General features: G+C 34.5%; 1 pseudogene; it reads left to right on the forward strand.

Annotated features, from left to right (window-relative positions):
• Nucleotides 1-15,707: 15,707 nt before the first annotated feature.
• LOC146949928 (uncharacterized) overlaps nucleotides 15,708-17,737 on the forward strand; it is a 30,925-nt pseudogene continuing 28,895 nt past the window's right edge.

Here is a 17,737-nt window from a genome sequence, read left to right on the forward strand (position 1 = left end):
CTGCATTTGGGTCTTTGTTGATGTTTATTTCTACTACTCATCTGTTTAATTAATATGTTTGTTTGTTGCTTTATGTTTTTCAAAAAAAAATCCTTTCGTCCCACCCGAGACTGAAGTGAACTTGTTTAGGGCTTTTTGCTTTATGTATTTTCATCATTAAAATAAAGGTCGCTTTGATCCCGGCTTTGTTTTTATTTTGTGCTTTTTCTGGAAAAATGGTAATACAAAAAACCAAAAAAAAATTCTTTTTCTTTAAATCATTTTCACATACCTGCATAGTCATAATGTTTATATCAATAATCAAATCATAATGCATTAATAAACCCGTTGAACACTTTAACCCTATGCTCTCTCTCGACTTTGAGTTCTCTGTGTTCGAAACTGAAGAAAAGGAGGATGAAAGTTTCCTAAATGTGATATATTGCCTACTGGGGCATTTTGGCCGTCGAAGCTGCAAGTATCAAGAAAGATTGTCCAGAAGAGGACTTTCATGTACAAAGACTGGCACGAGATGCTTCCATCTGCCTGCAGGGATATTGTACTTCAAGTGCACACTTTAACAGGGGCAGCCCCCCACCATCCCTCAATATACAATATAAAAGCAGTGCCCCACATGGAGGTCAAAGTTCTGTCAACGGGAATTCCAATGAAAGCTAAGCTGGATTGAATTTAAAAGTGTTATTGCAATGTGCCCTGTACAGTTATGTCAAAAGGATAAAGCAAGTATTTGACAAAGAAGGCTCGTCCCCGTGAAAGTCAAGAAAGTGGCTTTGTGCTAAAAATGTGTTACCTGATTCCAGGGGCAATGTATGCCTAATTACCAAGGATAGTGATGAACTTGTGTGTCCTATGAATGCCAGTGCAGTCAAGAAATACTTTGTTAAAATGAAAAGCTCGATAAGTCGCAAACTGGAAAAAGCGGCTTAGGCAAAAAAGAGCGTCTCGATGGATTGAAAACCTGAAAGGGCGGTCCATGCAAAAATTAGAGACATGGAAAAAAAGAAATCAAAAATCAGCTCGATAAGTCGCAAACATTAAAAAAGCGGCTTAGGCAAAAAGGAGCGTCTCGATGGACTGAAAACCCGAAAGGGCGGTCCATGCAAAAGTTAGAGACATGTAAAAAAAAAAAGTGAAAAAAAATGTGCTTATCCTGATAGGTTGACACCCGCAAGGGCGACCTATGCAAAAGTTAAGGATTGTGACAAAGTAACTGCATCTGGTCGGACATGACTCACTTGGGGCAATTCAGCCGTCAAAAGACGTCCGATTTATGGCAAGGTAACTGCATCAATTCAGATATGATTCATCTGGGGCATTTTCAACTGTCAAAAGACCTTCGACACGAAGCATCTGCAAAATCAAAGACTCGGAACAGTGGAATTCAAAGTTGTTAGAGAGCATAGCGGTTATTGTGTGCAATGTACCATTTCCAATATAATTACCATTTTCCAAACTTTTTAAAATCTTTGGAACCACGCCTTTGGCAGGTCACCACTCCTTTACATCTAATTTGAGCCTGTGCCCATTTATTTGAAATTCTCATTTATTCTGTTTGCATAATTTTCTTCTATTTTTGATATGAATACTTAAAGCAAAAAATAAAAAAAAATCTAAAAAAATCTTTTTTAATGTCTTTTGAAAAGCATAAACAACAGGTACATCTTCTTTGAACTTATGAGTAGTAGAAACATACATCAACATTCGTCCCAAGGACAGTTAAACTCTGCAAGATAGTTATGGACAAGTGATGTGCGATGACCTCTGTCAAAAAAAAAAAGAGAAAAAAATACAAAAAAAAAAAAGAAGAGCTCGCTAAGTCGAAAACCCGAAAGGGCGGCTTAAGCCAAAAATGAGCGTCCCGGTGGACTGAAAACCCGAAAAGGGCGGTCCAGGCAAAAATTAGGGGCATAAAAAAAAAATATATATATATATATATATATATATATACACTCCCGGTGGATTGAAAACCTGAAAGGGCGATCCAGGCAAAAGTTATGGACTTTCAAAAAAAAAAGAAGAAAAACAATACAAAAAAATGAAAAGAGACAGAGGTATCACAGTTCAAGTGGGCCAAATGGAAAGAATGCACTTTGTGCTGGCTTACGAGTGACGACTTTTGCTAGAATGGTTGATTGATGGGTTTTATCCCGAGGAATGGCGACTTTTGCCGGTGATTTGATGAATGGCGACTCCTGCCTATGGTTTAATTGACAGTGTCTCCCATCTGTGGCTTGATTGATGTGTTTTATCCCTTAGAGACGGCGACTTCTGCCAAATTGTTGATTGATGATCTGTTTCCCCAAGAGGATTGATTAGTGGGCTTTCTCCCCTCAAGTGGTTTGATTATGGGGCATTCTGTCTCCAAGCGGTTTGAGCATGGGGCATTCTCACTTCAGTGGTGTGGTTATGGGTTGTTCCCCCACCAGTGGTCTGAGAATGAGCTTTACCCTGACAGTGTTTAACTCATCTCCAGTAATGTTATCCCCAATGAAGATTGTCGAGTGTTTGTACTGCGGTGTCAATCTATCTCTCATCTTACCTATCCTCTTTTGTTTCATCAAGTTCACCTGTCATATACAGTCATATATTCTTACATTCATATACTCATACATTCATTCATACATATAATCATGCATATAAACATTCATGCACATATTGCTTGCATACAAATATCATTTATACATGATTGCATTTACCACCTCGTGTCTTATTTCAACTGTATCTCATAAAAGCGTCTACCCCAGTGTGTCTGGTCCAGAGATGTCATTCACTGTAAGTCCGGTGGATTCCGGCGAACTCTTACCAAGCCCAGTGGATTCTGGCCAACTTTTATCAAAAGCCGAGTGGATTCTCGCAAACCTTTCATCAAAAGCCGAGTGTATTCTCGCAAACCTTTCATCAAAAGCCGAGTGTATTCTCGCAAACCTTTCATCAAAAGCCGAGTGTATTCTCGCAAACCTTTCATCAAAAGCCGAGTGTATTCTCGCAAACCTTTCATCAAAAGCCGAGTGTATCCTCGCAAACCGTTCATCAAAAGCCGAGTGTATTCTCGCAAACCTTTCATCAAAAGCCGAGTGTATTCTCGCAAGCCTTTCATAAAAAGCCGAGTGTATCCTCGCAAACCTTTCATCAAAAGCCGAGTGTATCCTCGCAAACCGTTCATCAAAAGCCGAGTGGATTCTCGCAAACCGTTCATCAAAAGCCGAGTGGATTCTCGCAAACCGTTCATCAAAAGCCGAGTGGATTCTCGCAAACCCTTCATCAAAAGCCGAGTGGATTCTTGCAAACGTTTATTTTGCTTCAAATGGTCAGTCCCAAACCACGGACAGCTTGTGTTTACCTGTCATTCCCTTAATATGTCGTCCCCAGCTTGTGTTCAAGAGGCGTCCCTAATCCAATACATGAAAAGGTCATCCTCAAGGCGTTTAATTCATAAATGTCACCAATCAGTTTGTGTTCAAGTGGTAGATCCCATCCAATAATCACTTTGTCAAGACTAATCAATATAGACAAGCTTTATCTTCTGTATTTTCGTCCTTACCATGGGTTGTCGGTAATGGACAAGCTTTACTTTCCGTCTTAAGCTTTATTTTCCGTCTCAAGCTTTATTTGCCGTCTCAAGCTTTATTTTCCGTCTCAAGCTTTATCTTCCGTCTGAGCTTTATCTTCAGTCCAAGCTTTATCTTCCGTTTGAGCTTTATGTTCCGTTCAAGCTTTATCTTCTGTATGTTCGTCTTTACCACGGAAGTCGGTAATAGTCAAGCTTTATCTCCCCAGTGCTACTTATCAGTTTGTTCCCCAGTCAGTTTATTTTTGTCGTCTTTGCATTCATACTTGCATCGTTTGCATTCATATCATTATATTCATTGCATTCTCAGCTTTTCAACTGGTCAAAATTCGGTGTACTTAGTATTTAAGTCTCTTCGACCCATCGATTTAAAAGATTTCTTTCAAATCTTCGTGACGAAGAAACTTAAATAGGGGCATCTGTCATACCCCAAATTTTGACCACTTTTCTCTGTTTTTACCCTTTTTATTCGTACTTTTAACGCCGGGTGATTTCGTTGTCTCAGACAGAATTTTCGGCAGATAATTATTTTAAAAGAGCTCATTTGGTTACTAAAGGGGACAATTTTATTTAGTTTTAATTTTGGAAGTTATTGTTATCATTATTTTATTTTAATGTTGTTTTTTCATCTTATTCTTTTTCTTTATTTTATTTATTTTATTTTAATCTTTTCTTTTTATAAAAAGGTCACGTGAGTGACCATGTTTTCTTTTTAATTTTCTTACTTTTTCAATTTATTCCCATTGTTATTTTAAGTCATAGTTAGGGTCTTTAGATCCACTTGTTACATTGTTATTGGTCCAAGAAGCATCTAATTCTTTCCTTTGTCTCCAAGTTTCTTCAAGGGTAACTTGGTCTTTAGTCCATTCATCTTTCATAACCTAGTTTTTTTTACTATAAGTAGTGTTGCCAATCATTGGCAAAGGGGGTCACCAATCACTGTACACAATGACTCTGCAGCCGCACAGTCAAAGTCACAAACCCTAATTCTCATTTTCTTTGAACTTTTTCAAATTAAACACAAAAATCCTCAAGAACAAACATGAATATCATTAACATTTTCCAGATCCACCAAGAACACTACTGAAAATTTCCAGCAAACTTCATCACCAAACCATTCAAACTCACCATCTCTTACCAACACTTTCTTCCTTTTTTCAAATCGTTTTCTTAAACAATCATACTACAACAACAACGCTATGTCCCTTGTTTCCAAAAACTCATAAACCATCGCAAGTTTCTTACACACCAGTAAGTGAATTCGACTGCAATATCAACAAGAATGAAGTGAAACCTTAGCACCGATCATGAGTCTGCAGATTCGTAACACAAGCAAGCTAAACACATCGGATCGGAATTAAGGAGGAAAGGAACAAACAGAACCTCAACAAGAACAATTACAGATCGACACAGAGAAGAGCTGAGGCGGAATCAACGCAAACCGAGCTAGAGGAACAGAAGTAGCAAGACGAGTCCAGAACATAGAGGTAACGACTTTCCTTGAAGTCTTCTTGTTGTTTTGCATCTTAGATCTATACCGTTTATGATTTGTTTTGGAAATTTGGAAGCCGGATTCGTGTTCTATGTGAAAATGGATGTGTGAATATGTGTTTTATTTTTAAAACGGAGGAAGTTTGAGTTTCTGACGCGGTGGTGCCGCCGCCGGCCACCACGTCGGAAAAGAGAAGGGGGCGTATTGTTTTTCTTGAACGAGAGAGAGAAGAAGAAGCTTAAGTGAATAGAGAGAGAAAGTAAGGTTTGAAATGTTCCATGTAATGCCGTTTTTGTTTTTATATTTCTTATGTTTCCATTTTAATCCGGTGTTGTTTAGCACATCTTTGATCCATGCACTCTCAGGCCTAGGCCGTTAGATCGTAGATCTAACGGCCGATGATGTATCCCTGTTTTAATCATATGCGTGCTGTTTTGGTTTACTACGGTGTATCTTCAGTTTGAACCATTAGATCTACGATCTAACGGTCCCTGAGTGTTACTATCTTTTTTAGTGTTTACTTTGTGTATCTCTTGATCTTTGATCTGTGGCTATGATGAATTTTCTGTTGTTTAATTTTGGACCCTCTGATCCATCAGACGGTCTAAATTAACTCAGGCTGAGCCAATTTGCTTTGTTTGCATTTTAATCCTTTCTTTATGCCTTATTTGCGTTCCAGTCCTTCTTTTAAAATTTAAACCTATTTCTTTTAAACTCATAAATTGTTTTTTCACTATGTGTCATGCATTTTTTTTATACTTTAATCCTTATAACATGCATCTTGTAGTTAATTTTGCTTTAATGTTTGTTCTCAAAATTCGCATTTCATGCATTATTTTTATACCTAATCTCATGCATTTCTTTTTAACCCTCTTTCAAATAATTATTTCATGCATCTTAAGTGTTTTAATCTTCATGACCTACATTTTTTCTAATTTTGTGTTTTAGTACTTTAAAACTCTATCTCATGCATTTTTTTTACTCTATAATGTCTTTTGTAAATTTTGCTTTAGTGTTTCAATTTCCACTTTGTGCTCTATTTCGATTTTAAGCTTTTTTATTATCTCGTTTGCTTTAATTCGTTTTTTATCATCTTGATTGCTTTAATTTGCTTTTTTTATTATCTTGTTTGCTTTAATTCTAGTATCATCTCATGCATTTTTATTATTGCAATTTATTTAAATTCCATGATGATTAGTGTGTATAACTAGGAAATGGATGTATATTCTTACCATTGGTTTGTAGCTTGGCAAAGAGGCCATAGAATGTATCTAGGAATTTTTTGTAATAATGTAGGTAACACAAGCACCGACACTTGCACCGACACTTTATTTACCGCTTTATCTCGCTTTATTTTTCCGTTACTACGTTAGCTTTCCGTTAGTTAGAAAAATCTTTTATCTCAAAAATCAAATAAGCAAAAGTCAAATTAGTTTTCCTAATAAACCTTGGACCCAAGTCCAAGTTGTTTTTTCCTTTTTATTTTCTTAATCAAATTCCTAAATGAACTTTAATTAAACTTAGACTAAATTTCTCAAATAAAAGGAAACAACCTCACTCCAATTTTATTCTTCTATACCTTTAGGTCTCGCAATCCTTCTCAAAATCATTTTCAAAATCAAATTAAAATCAACCTAACCCACAAAAACATTTTTGAGAACGAACTACGGCGGTTTTGATCCCTTTTAAGGGTACGTAGGCAGAGGCTTTATTCCTTTCAAATCGATCAAATAAAAATGACAAAACTCTTACTTCTTCTCCCTCCATTCTTTCACTCATACTTTAATCAATAAATTTTCAAATAAAATAAAGTTAGAAAGAGGTTCTCACGGAGTACCGTGAACGACGCGGGTGCCTAACACCTTCCCGAATCGTAACCGACCCCCGGATCCAAAAAGGGTTTTTCAATCTCTTTTTCCCTTCCCAAGAATAAAACCGAGCAAGTCCACAAGATTGAAGGTTCAAGTCCAATCAATGGCTTGACACCCGAAATTAATGGTCTACACTATTGATAACAAATTCCAGAAGATTGACAATGTAGGGGGAGTAAATATTGATGATAAGTGACTAATATTGGTCCTACTCAACCTTTCCATCTAAACTTCAAACCAATGATCTAAAACAGCCGCTTTTAATACCAAAATGTGGTCGATCTGTGTGGGAAGAGCTCGACACTTTAAACAAGTCGTCAAATGTTTGATTTGTGACATACATATACAAATAATCCAATTGATAGGAGAGAACCCATCTTATGCCAAATAGGCTCCCCGTTGGTTTAGTTCGAGTCGATCTGGTCATCATTTTGACATCAGTCCATGTTGACTTTTTTTGTGCCTTGTTTGAAATCCAACACAAAATTTCATTATATATGAAAATTTAATTTCAAAGGCGAACAATGGTCAGCATTCAACCGTCATGCTTGTGAAGATCTCTGCTGCACGTTACAGTTAATCCTTTTGAATTTCTTGTTAGTTGAAATCCAAAACAAAACGCCATGGTCCATATCCACACTTTAAAACATTAGCCTAAAATTGACCTAAATCATCATAGAATAAATCAAGTTAGCCGGCAAGAGCATATAAGGAAAGAGAAATGGACATATTGTTTTGGACCACACTTTGTTTGAAGGACTACAAAGTCCCCACTAGAACTCTATCCTTATCGTAGAATTAAGTGATATCAATTATTTAGGGGTTCATTCAACTCATTATGTCACCAAAGTCTTTGGTAATTTATTCACACCTAATTATCTAGAAAGTATAAATAAAACACATTTACATGCATTAAGCCATAAGCTATGGGCTTTAATTTTTTTTTTTTTACAAACGATGGAAGAAAATATGTGTAGATAAAAGAGGACACTTAAAATTAAGTGATTTGAATCAAGTCGTTAATGAGCTTCACAACCAATAATCTTAATTTCACTAGTGGTTTCATACATTATTTTTTGACAAAAAGGTTTCATACATTATTATAATTTGCTTATCTTCCTTGTTGAACTCCCTATATATCACTCAAACAAAAAGGAACTCCTTGTACATGACATTAAATTAATAATATTCTAACAATAGAAACCTAGTAATAAAATGAGGGTATGACAAGTTGAAGAAGACACATGAAATGGTAATTCTTCATTTTCTTTTTTACAAATATTCATCTTATATTATTTAGTTATTTTGTCATTTTCCCTTTTTTCCAATCACAAAATAACATGTGAGAAAAGAAAAAAAATGTACAAAAAATACGTTATGTTATATCTCTTTAAAACTAACATTCTCTTGTACCAAAAAACAAATAATTGTTAATTTTGTATGAGTAAAATATATAGATTTTTTTATGTATAAAAGAGAACTAAGCCCCCAAACAAAAACCAATGCAAAGAAAGAGATAAGCAAATAACATATAATTACTAAAAGTCTCTAGAAAAGAAGCAAAACTCCTATTATGCAATATGACGAATGTGACAAAATCAAAAGTATAATTAAAGGTTTTATCCGAAACTTTTTTTTTTGTGGCCGGGGTTTAAACCTCGGACCTTGCATATATTACACATTGTCCCTACCTACTGAGCTAAGCTCATGAGGACACATGTTTTATCCAAAACTAATAGTATGTAAACAATATTTTAAAAAATAAAAATAAATTACCAATTTATTAGCTTCACGAAAAAAATATGAGTTAAGTGATTATGATAATAATAATAATAATAATAATAATAATAATAATAATAATAATAATAATAATAATAATAATAATAATAATAATAATAATAATAATAATAATAATAATAATAGTATAGTATAGTATAGTATAGTATAGTATAGTACCTAGGTTAAAGTACATATTTTAGGTTCATATATTAATATTAATGTAAAACAAATGAGTATAACCATGTTATTAGGCGAGTTCAGGGAGATTTAACTGGGTAACATGATTGGTGTTGGACCAATTTTGGAGACCATGCTCCCAACTCAGGTAGTTATAAAGTACCATACCATATATTCATATTTCATGATTTTGACCATCCATATAATAAGGCACCGACTTTGTCCTTGCATTTTAGAAGAAACTTATGCATGTGCTCAGAATTTGGATCTGAGCAGTGTTGCACGCTGTGCACTGTTTGCTCAGTAATTAGATAGAAAATCAAAATCTTTGTCTAAAATTTAATCATCCTTTGTCACTAGACAATACACCGTAAAGCATTAAAATAGACATGGACATCGGCCATGACATTGACACAAGAACATCAATAATAATAATTTAAATATGATTGAATGTAATCACATATTTCGATGTCTTATCAAAAGTGTCAGTGCTACATAGGTCAGAGAGGACTACGTACTATAGAGGACATCCAAAATTAGAGTTGGAGCAAAGATAACAAATCAATTGATAGACAAACAGACCATTTTGGAAAACACCCAAACTGGGTCAAAATCGTAGACAACAAGTGAAAGACCAAATGGTAGATTTTAACAAGATACCTTTTACACTCTTTTTGCAATTTGTTGGTTTTACCACTTTTAATTAGCATAATGTTCTATTCATATATAGAGTACATATAGGAAAAGTGGAGAGGATCTTAACTTCTAAAATTACTAATTACATTACAAAAAATTGTTTGGTATATCATGTGTGACTAAAATATCATATATTGGATAGAAAAGTATGTTAAACACTTTATAAGTGACTTGACTCATAAATTCAATGTCTTAAGATTTTGGATCAAAGTGTGGTGTTTAACTATGATTGTTCAATGTCAACGTCCAATATGATGATTCTCCAAAGTCCAAACTGTAACACCCCGTTTTCCCAACATGAAAATTTCTTAATAAATCAGAGTATTTAAATCATAAACGGAATGTCACATACTTCTTGAAAGTCTTAAAATAGATAATAATAATAATTATCCTCAAAATTCAGCATCATAAAATCTTGAAAACTTCGCAGCGGAAAATAGTTCAACATAATAAAAGTCTTGGCACGCAGGCCTTATCAGAAAATCTCATAAGTTTGGTTCAATACTTGTTCATAAAAAGTTCATAAAAGACACGTAAGGAATAGAAAACAGTTCATAAATCCCATCCCGTTACGTATCAGAGCACCTAAAGACACTATGAGAGATAGCCACCCACGACTGCAGCTAACCTTGAATTACCTGCACGTTACCAACGTATGGGCAACATTCAAACCTTAAACAATAATATTAAACATATAAATCATATAAAGTACATTCAACAACTAAAACATCCTATAATTCATTAATCATATCTAATAACTTAAACTTCCTTAACTAGTGTCATTATCATTCCTACATTAGTCATATACTTCTTATTATATTGTCATATAAATATCATCACATATCTACAATATTAGTCTCAACACCTTATCATAATCACATAACATCTTATCATAATTCACAAACATCTTATCTTAAATCACATAACATCTAAAATCATCTTAGCATCTTAAAAACCTAACAACTTGACAACTCGACAACTTCACATCCTAAATCATCTTAAAACCTCTTGACATGCAAATGCATTTGGTACCAATACAGAGCATCAAGCTCCCAACCAACTTATATGAGCGTAAATAGGCTCTACAGAGCATCAAGCTCCCAACCAACTTATATGAGCGTAAATAGGCTCTTCAGAGCATCAAGCTCCCAACCAACTTATATGAGTATGCAATGGACTCAACTTCCTACAACTTATACAACTTCGTGAACATCTCTCATAATTCCTTTAATGTGGACAACTACTTAGATATTTACGACTTAGACCGACTTATATATCTTCACTAAGATTCAGCAACAACATAGACAATATATGGACATCTCACAACATTTTATCATCAATGAATGCATCACATTAACTTAAAACATCACAAGTACTTACTTAATGTATTTATAACAACGTCACTTTACTTATAACATTAAATCAAGGTTTAACAGCAATAAACAACAATAATTACAACATATAACAGGGCTTGAATATCATATCATCAAATAAGAAATGAATCATATCAATCTAACATCATAAAAACATCATAAATAATACTTATAAATTAATACTCCTTTGCTAATAATTACAATTATCTAACTCAGGCTTCTGTGCAGCTTAAATCATCCTAAACAACTTTCATTCTCACTTCTAGGATCAACTCATAACTACATGTGCGAAAGAATCGCAAGTAATATAATTTAGGGCAACTAACAGTGTTGCTCGCCATTGCGGTCGATTTACTCGCCATTGCGAGCGGCTTCAGGTTTTACTCGCCATTGCGAGTGGGTTTGCTCGCAGTTGCGAGCGTTCTGGGTTTACTCGCCGTTGCGAGTTGGTTTGCTCGCAGTTGCGAGCGATGAAGGTCAGTACGGCCAGAATCCTAAAAATCTCAACTTTTCATCTACTCTTATGTTTCTAACCATCAAACTACTTCTAACAACATTCCTATAGGATATCTAAGGTTTGTTCATGATTCTCTCATCAATTATACGGTTCTTCAACATCTAATCATCAAAATCGCTCATAAACCCTAATCCTCTTAACCTCACAAACTCTCCCCAAACTTGTTAGATGTAATCTAATGATTTAACAACTTAATATTAATGCAAGATAGTCTCACCCTCACCTTAATTTTTGCAGAAATCGCAGCTCTCTCTTCTTCTCTTCTTCTCTTGACTTTTCTCCTCTTTTCTCCAAAACTTGAACGTACGTTGTAAACTATTCTCTCAACCTAGCTTCCTCTATTTATATCCTTTTCTACTCTTTCTAAATCTATTTTGGGCCCAACAACTTATTCTTCTTTCTATTCTAACCCCCAAATCCACTCACACTAATAATCCTCATATTCTAATAAATAATATTTCCCTACTAAATATATAATAATACACCAAATAACAAATATATATCTATAACAATTAACAAATATACTATGATAGTAAATACCAACATATAACATAACAAAATATCACTCAACAAAATATATTAACTAAATTATAAAAAGATATCTAATCTCAACAAATCATATATCCCTCATATACATCATATAAATATATAACTATATTCTAAAACTAATTAAAATAATTAAATAAAAAGGAGGGCGTTACACAAACTCCTACATGACCCAACAAAAAATGATTTATGAGTTTTAAGTCCATAAATAGATCTTGGATCAAAGTGTGGTGTTTAACTTTGATTGTTCAACGTCAACGTCCAATGTGATGATTCTCCAAACTCCTACATGACCCAATAAAAAATGATTTATGAGTTTTAAGTCCATAAATATTGTGTAACAATACTTTCGCGAACTCAATTTTAACACCACAATGTCACTTTACTAGTTCAACGACAACGTCCAATGACCAATGTGATGATTTTCCAGACCCCTTCATGACCTAACACAAATATGTTTCCTGGGTTGTACACCATAAATATTGTGTACCAAAACCTTCATGAGCTCAATTCTAACACCACAAACGTCTAACTTATTGGTTCGGCAACAGCCAATGTGATGATTCTTTATACCCCTTCATTATCCAACAAAAATATGTTTTGTGTGTTTTAAACCCATAAATAGTGTGTAACAAAACCTTCACGGGCTCAATTCGAACACCACAAACGTCACCTTATTGATTCTTGCAAATCCAATCAATCAATAACCTATTTAAATATGTGTAGAATTTTATTTTATCAATATGTCTTTAAATGTTTTTATGTTATTAGTAGAGACCAAGTCCAACATTTATACTAATGGCGGACAATTGACCAACCAATGATCCAATTCCCTTACTTAATCAGTATTTTTGTCTTAATAAATTTATAGAAAATAGTCTTAAGTATTTGTTTTTTTGAATGGCACATCTGGAATGTTGTGATTATTAGACCATCCACGACAGAGTACCTTAAACTGGGTATTTAAATTGATTTCATATGTCCACATCACTCATTTTACGGTAATACTTAATAAGCACCAATATTCTCCAACCCTTCACCTCAAAAGACATTATTAAATAGATCATACCAATAATTTTATATCATTACATTTCAACAAAATTTATTTAATTTATTAAGATTTATTAAATAGGACCACCAAAAAATGAAGAGAGAGAGGGTGCTTCCATAGTCACCCTTCTCCATAAGCACCCATATATTTTACTCCACAATGGGGTGCCTATTTAATGTGGTGCTAAATAGGTTAAGGGTCTTGTTATCTTGTGCCCTTAAAACACAAGTTAAGGAATCCAAAATTAGATTTTTTTTATAAAAAAGAACAAAAGTTTGGCTTTGAAAAGTTGAATGCACAACTTTTAAGACAATTATTTTTATTTTAAATTCCTTAACATATGCCCTTATGGCACATGTTAGCATTTTCCATAGGTTAAACACCATCATTATGGATGGTCTTATAGAATAGGAGGACATGATTTTGGTCAGCATGCACCGTGGGATACGTCATCTAATTCCTTTTGTCGATGCCAAACAAATCATAAAAAAGTCAAATGGCATCAAATGATCAAACAACTTTATTCACATATTTTGATGTCTTATCAAAAGTGTCAGTGCTACATAGTTTAGAGAGGATTACACTATAGAGGACATCCAAAATATTAAAGTTGGAGCAAAGATAACAAATCAATTCATAGACAAACAAACCATTTTGGAAAACACCTAAACTGGGTCAAAATCGTATCCAACAAGTGAAAGACCAAAGCGCTCCTGAAGACTAAAGCGCTCCTGAAGGAAAAGTGCTCCTGAAGACTAAAGCGCTCCTGAAGTCAAAGTGCTCCTGAAGACTAGAGGTCCTAAAGCGCCACGTCGTCAGAAGCTACATCATCAGAAGCTGCCTCATCATAAGCCATTTTCACCAAAAGCTGAAGACTAGTGGAACTTTGCAACGATCAGAAGCTGCCTCATCTGAAGCCATTTTCATCAGAAAAATTCAATGATTCAAGAGTTGTTTCATGGATCGAAATTCATCTAAAGACAGCAGAAGACTAGTGGAACTTTGCAACGATCATTTCAAAAGGTTTTGAAGGCATTTTACTTGCAAAAGGAACGAAAGCGTTGACATTACTTTGTACGAACTGTACAACCACCTTCTCCACTACTCTGCAGTTGTCCACGCTACAAGACAAGAAAATAGCTCCAGAATACAGCTACGCCTGCAAAGATGTTCCTTCACAATGGGAATGGATTTCAAATTGGTTCTTCATAGGACAACAACCAAATCAGGTAAAAGATCATTGGTGAAAGATCAAGCTTCAACAATGACTCTTTTTGATGTGCAGGCAATTTCACAACGTATCTTTCACACTCTATATAAAGGAGTGAAGACTTAGAGATTTGGTAATGCTGAACGAAAGACTCTCAACATTTTTTACAAGTGCCAAACCTCTGCTGAAATTGTTCAGCATTCACTTAGAATTTATGTTTCTCAAAGTTCTTATCTTAGAAATTCTTAAGTCTTAGAGTCTGTATCTGATTGTATTGTGAGCACCTCTGATTGTATATCAAATGTTCAACCTCAAACATTAGTTTTGTAACCTTGTTTGTTTAGAAGTCTCTTGCAGTTGTGCTTGAGCATAGAAGTCTCTTGATTGTGTTCTTGAGCATAGGAAGACTCTTGCGAAGTGTGCTTGAGCAAAGGAAGTCTCTTGCTGTGTGCTTGAGCAATTGTAATCAGATATTACAATCTAGTGAAATCTCCTTGGAAGTGCAAGGGGGACTGGACTACTTCCGGATTGTGGAAGGAACCAATATAATTGCTTTGTGTCTTTCTTCTTTCCTTTCTCTCTGTTTTATTCCGCTGCATACACTCCTGACCACTTCCCTCAGAAGCAGTTCTTCAAGCTTCTGAACTTAGTGTTCTGAGTTTTTAGAGAAAACGAAGAAACGTCCAACACAATTCAACCCCCCCTTCTTGTGTTTTTCTCACCTTCAAAGTTTCATAATTAGAGAATAGATAATTTGAAAATAAAAGATTAAGTTTGTTTGTTATTTAAAAAAAGATTAAGTTAGTGTGTTTCATGGAATGAGTTTGTTTTAATTTGTTTTTAAAAGAGAAAAAACAGAGAGAGTTTGAAATAAAAGACACAAAAGGATATAATTTTGATGACGTGTCAAAAAATTAAGAAGGGGTAAGATTGTATTTTTGGTAAACATTAAGTTTCATAATTAGATAATAGAATAGAATAGATAGAATAGATTAACAAACTATCGTTGACCGAGTTTTTTTTTTACGGAATCGTTGACCGAGTTTTATTTATTTATTTAATTTTTCTAAAGACCTTTTGATTATTTTTCATATAATTATTATATTTTTTCGAAAGAATTTGTGATCTAATTATTTTTATAGTGAATATTGTTTTATTCTTTGAGAAAATATGTGAGACTTAATTAACTTCATTAAAATTAGGAAACAGATTAGTATTCCTCGTGGAACAGCAATTTCTCTCTCAATTAAGGGGTTCAAAATGGTATATTATTGAGAAACAAACTAAGATTAAAAAAGGAAAACTTATGAATTAAGTAATCTTTGTCAAACCCCTTACTTGTGAATTAAGTATTCAAGAACATTGTTTGTTTATAAGCCCAGAAACACGCGAGTAACCTTGCAAATCCTCCCTCTTCCGTAATAACCCCTTCCACTCTCTCGATGGCCTTTTTTTCTTTTTTTTTGAATAGCAAATTTTATTCACGTCGAGGCAATGCAAGGAGCAATAAACTCTCGCGGGAAGGAAGGGAAAAAATACAACAAAAGCGCCGCAAATATACGGTACATCATAACTCCCAAAATAGACCCCCCAAAGGTACCAAAATTAGTCATGAGGCCAACATATACACGCGAAAAACTACCGCGCGCATACCCGTTAAAAAGGTTAGAAACCACATACCTCAAGATCTTGCATTATTAGTTTTGTCGAAACTTCCTTTAAAATCTTTGAAACGTTTTGGATGTGCACACAAAACATGGTCTCTCTTATTTGAAAACCCTAATTTCATCACCAGGTTCAGGACTAATTTCATATCTATTTCTCACTCCTACTACGATGATACATCACTCATCCTACACCAGGTTGTCTATAAAGGTGGCTGGACTGTCTCCTTTTTGCATTTACTGTCTAGTCAGAGCTTTGAGAATAGACTTAAATTGGACTTGCCAACTCCACTTCAACAGGAGGACCCTATCTTTTATATTAGGGGTTCTAGCACTAATAACGGAACCCTTTGCCTTTCCAATGCAGATGACAGTACACTTGTATTGTGGAATCCAACAGCAGATGAAATCGTTGTCATTCCTCCCAGTCCTTTGGAGTCTGTGTCACCTTATTGGAGCACTTTGATTTGTTTTCATGGATTTGGTTATGACCGTGTTCGAGATGACTATAAGATTATTAGGTGTATAGATTATTTTCCATTAGATGAAAGAGATCTTTTTTATCTCAATCTACCAGAAGAAGCGCAATCGGAAAAAATATTTTATGATTTTGTATGGGAGATTTATAGTTTAAGATGTAACGCTTGGGAAAAACTTGATGTCAATATGCCTTCGGATACAAACAAACATATATTATACACGAATGATGGAATTTGTCATTGGTTCAGTAATGATAATCAACCTTGGTTGGTATCATTTGACCTCAGCAGCTATGTGTATTTTACAACAAGCACGCCCATAACATATGGTATGGCGGCACAATCGGTGGTGTTAAATGGGTCCATCGCTTTGATCTCTTGGTATCCAAAAACGACTACCTTTGACATATCGATTTTAGGTGAACTTGGTGTGAGTGAATCATGGACTAAGCTCTTCACTATTGGACCTTTTCCCTTCTATATTGAGAGACCTATTGGAGCAGGGAGGAATGGTGATATATTCTTCAAAAAAAAAGATGAAAAAATAGTCTGCTATGATTTAAGTACACGCATGGTTGAGGAACTCGGTCATGAAGAAGCACCATCAAATAGAATAATTTACAAGAAAAAGTGGTTTGTCAAATGTTGTAAATCATTAGTTGGTTTTCTTGTTCTCAACTAAGAGATTTATGATTCTGTTTATTAGGATCATTTTACCTTGGATAATAAAAAGTGGTTTGTCAATCACTCATTATCATAATTATGATTATGCAGTATATGAAAAATTAATAAAGCATTTTATAATTATGAATATTGTTTCTTTATAAATTTTATATTGAAAGTCTGTTATCTTTCTATTTGACAGTATACGTTTGACTTGATGAAAATATCAAGTTATTTGAGATGCCTTAAAGAAAGATGATTAACTGATTGCTTTGCAGAAGGCAAATGAATGATCCAACTGTAGGAAACATGTTACAAAGAAGGAGTCTAAGTAAAGTCTTCAATATAAAATTGTTTACATATACTTGTTTTGAATATGCTATATTGTTTGTCATTTGATTTAATAGCTGCATTGTTTATTTACCTCAACTTGGATTCCAGTAGTTGGATTTTTGGCATTAGTAGTTGATGATGTCTTGATGTTATGGGATTATATATATATATCAAACAATTTTCCTTGTCTAACCAAAGAGAGGCCAAAATGGGGGAGTTATGCGGGCCAGTTGATGCGGAACCGAACTGGGCCCTCTCTTGGAGGCGTCCGCTGTTTGTCTGGGAGGACAATATTTTGGGTGAGTTATTGGAGGATTT

This window comes from Medicago sativa, chromosome 2 (assembly GCF_051527215.1).
Source record: "Medicago sativa cultivar Bolivia chromosome 2, Bolivia_mono, whole genome shotgun sequence".
Lineage (NCBI taxonomy): Eukaryota > Viridiplantae > Streptophyta > Magnoliopsida > Fabales > Fabaceae > Medicago > Medicago sativa.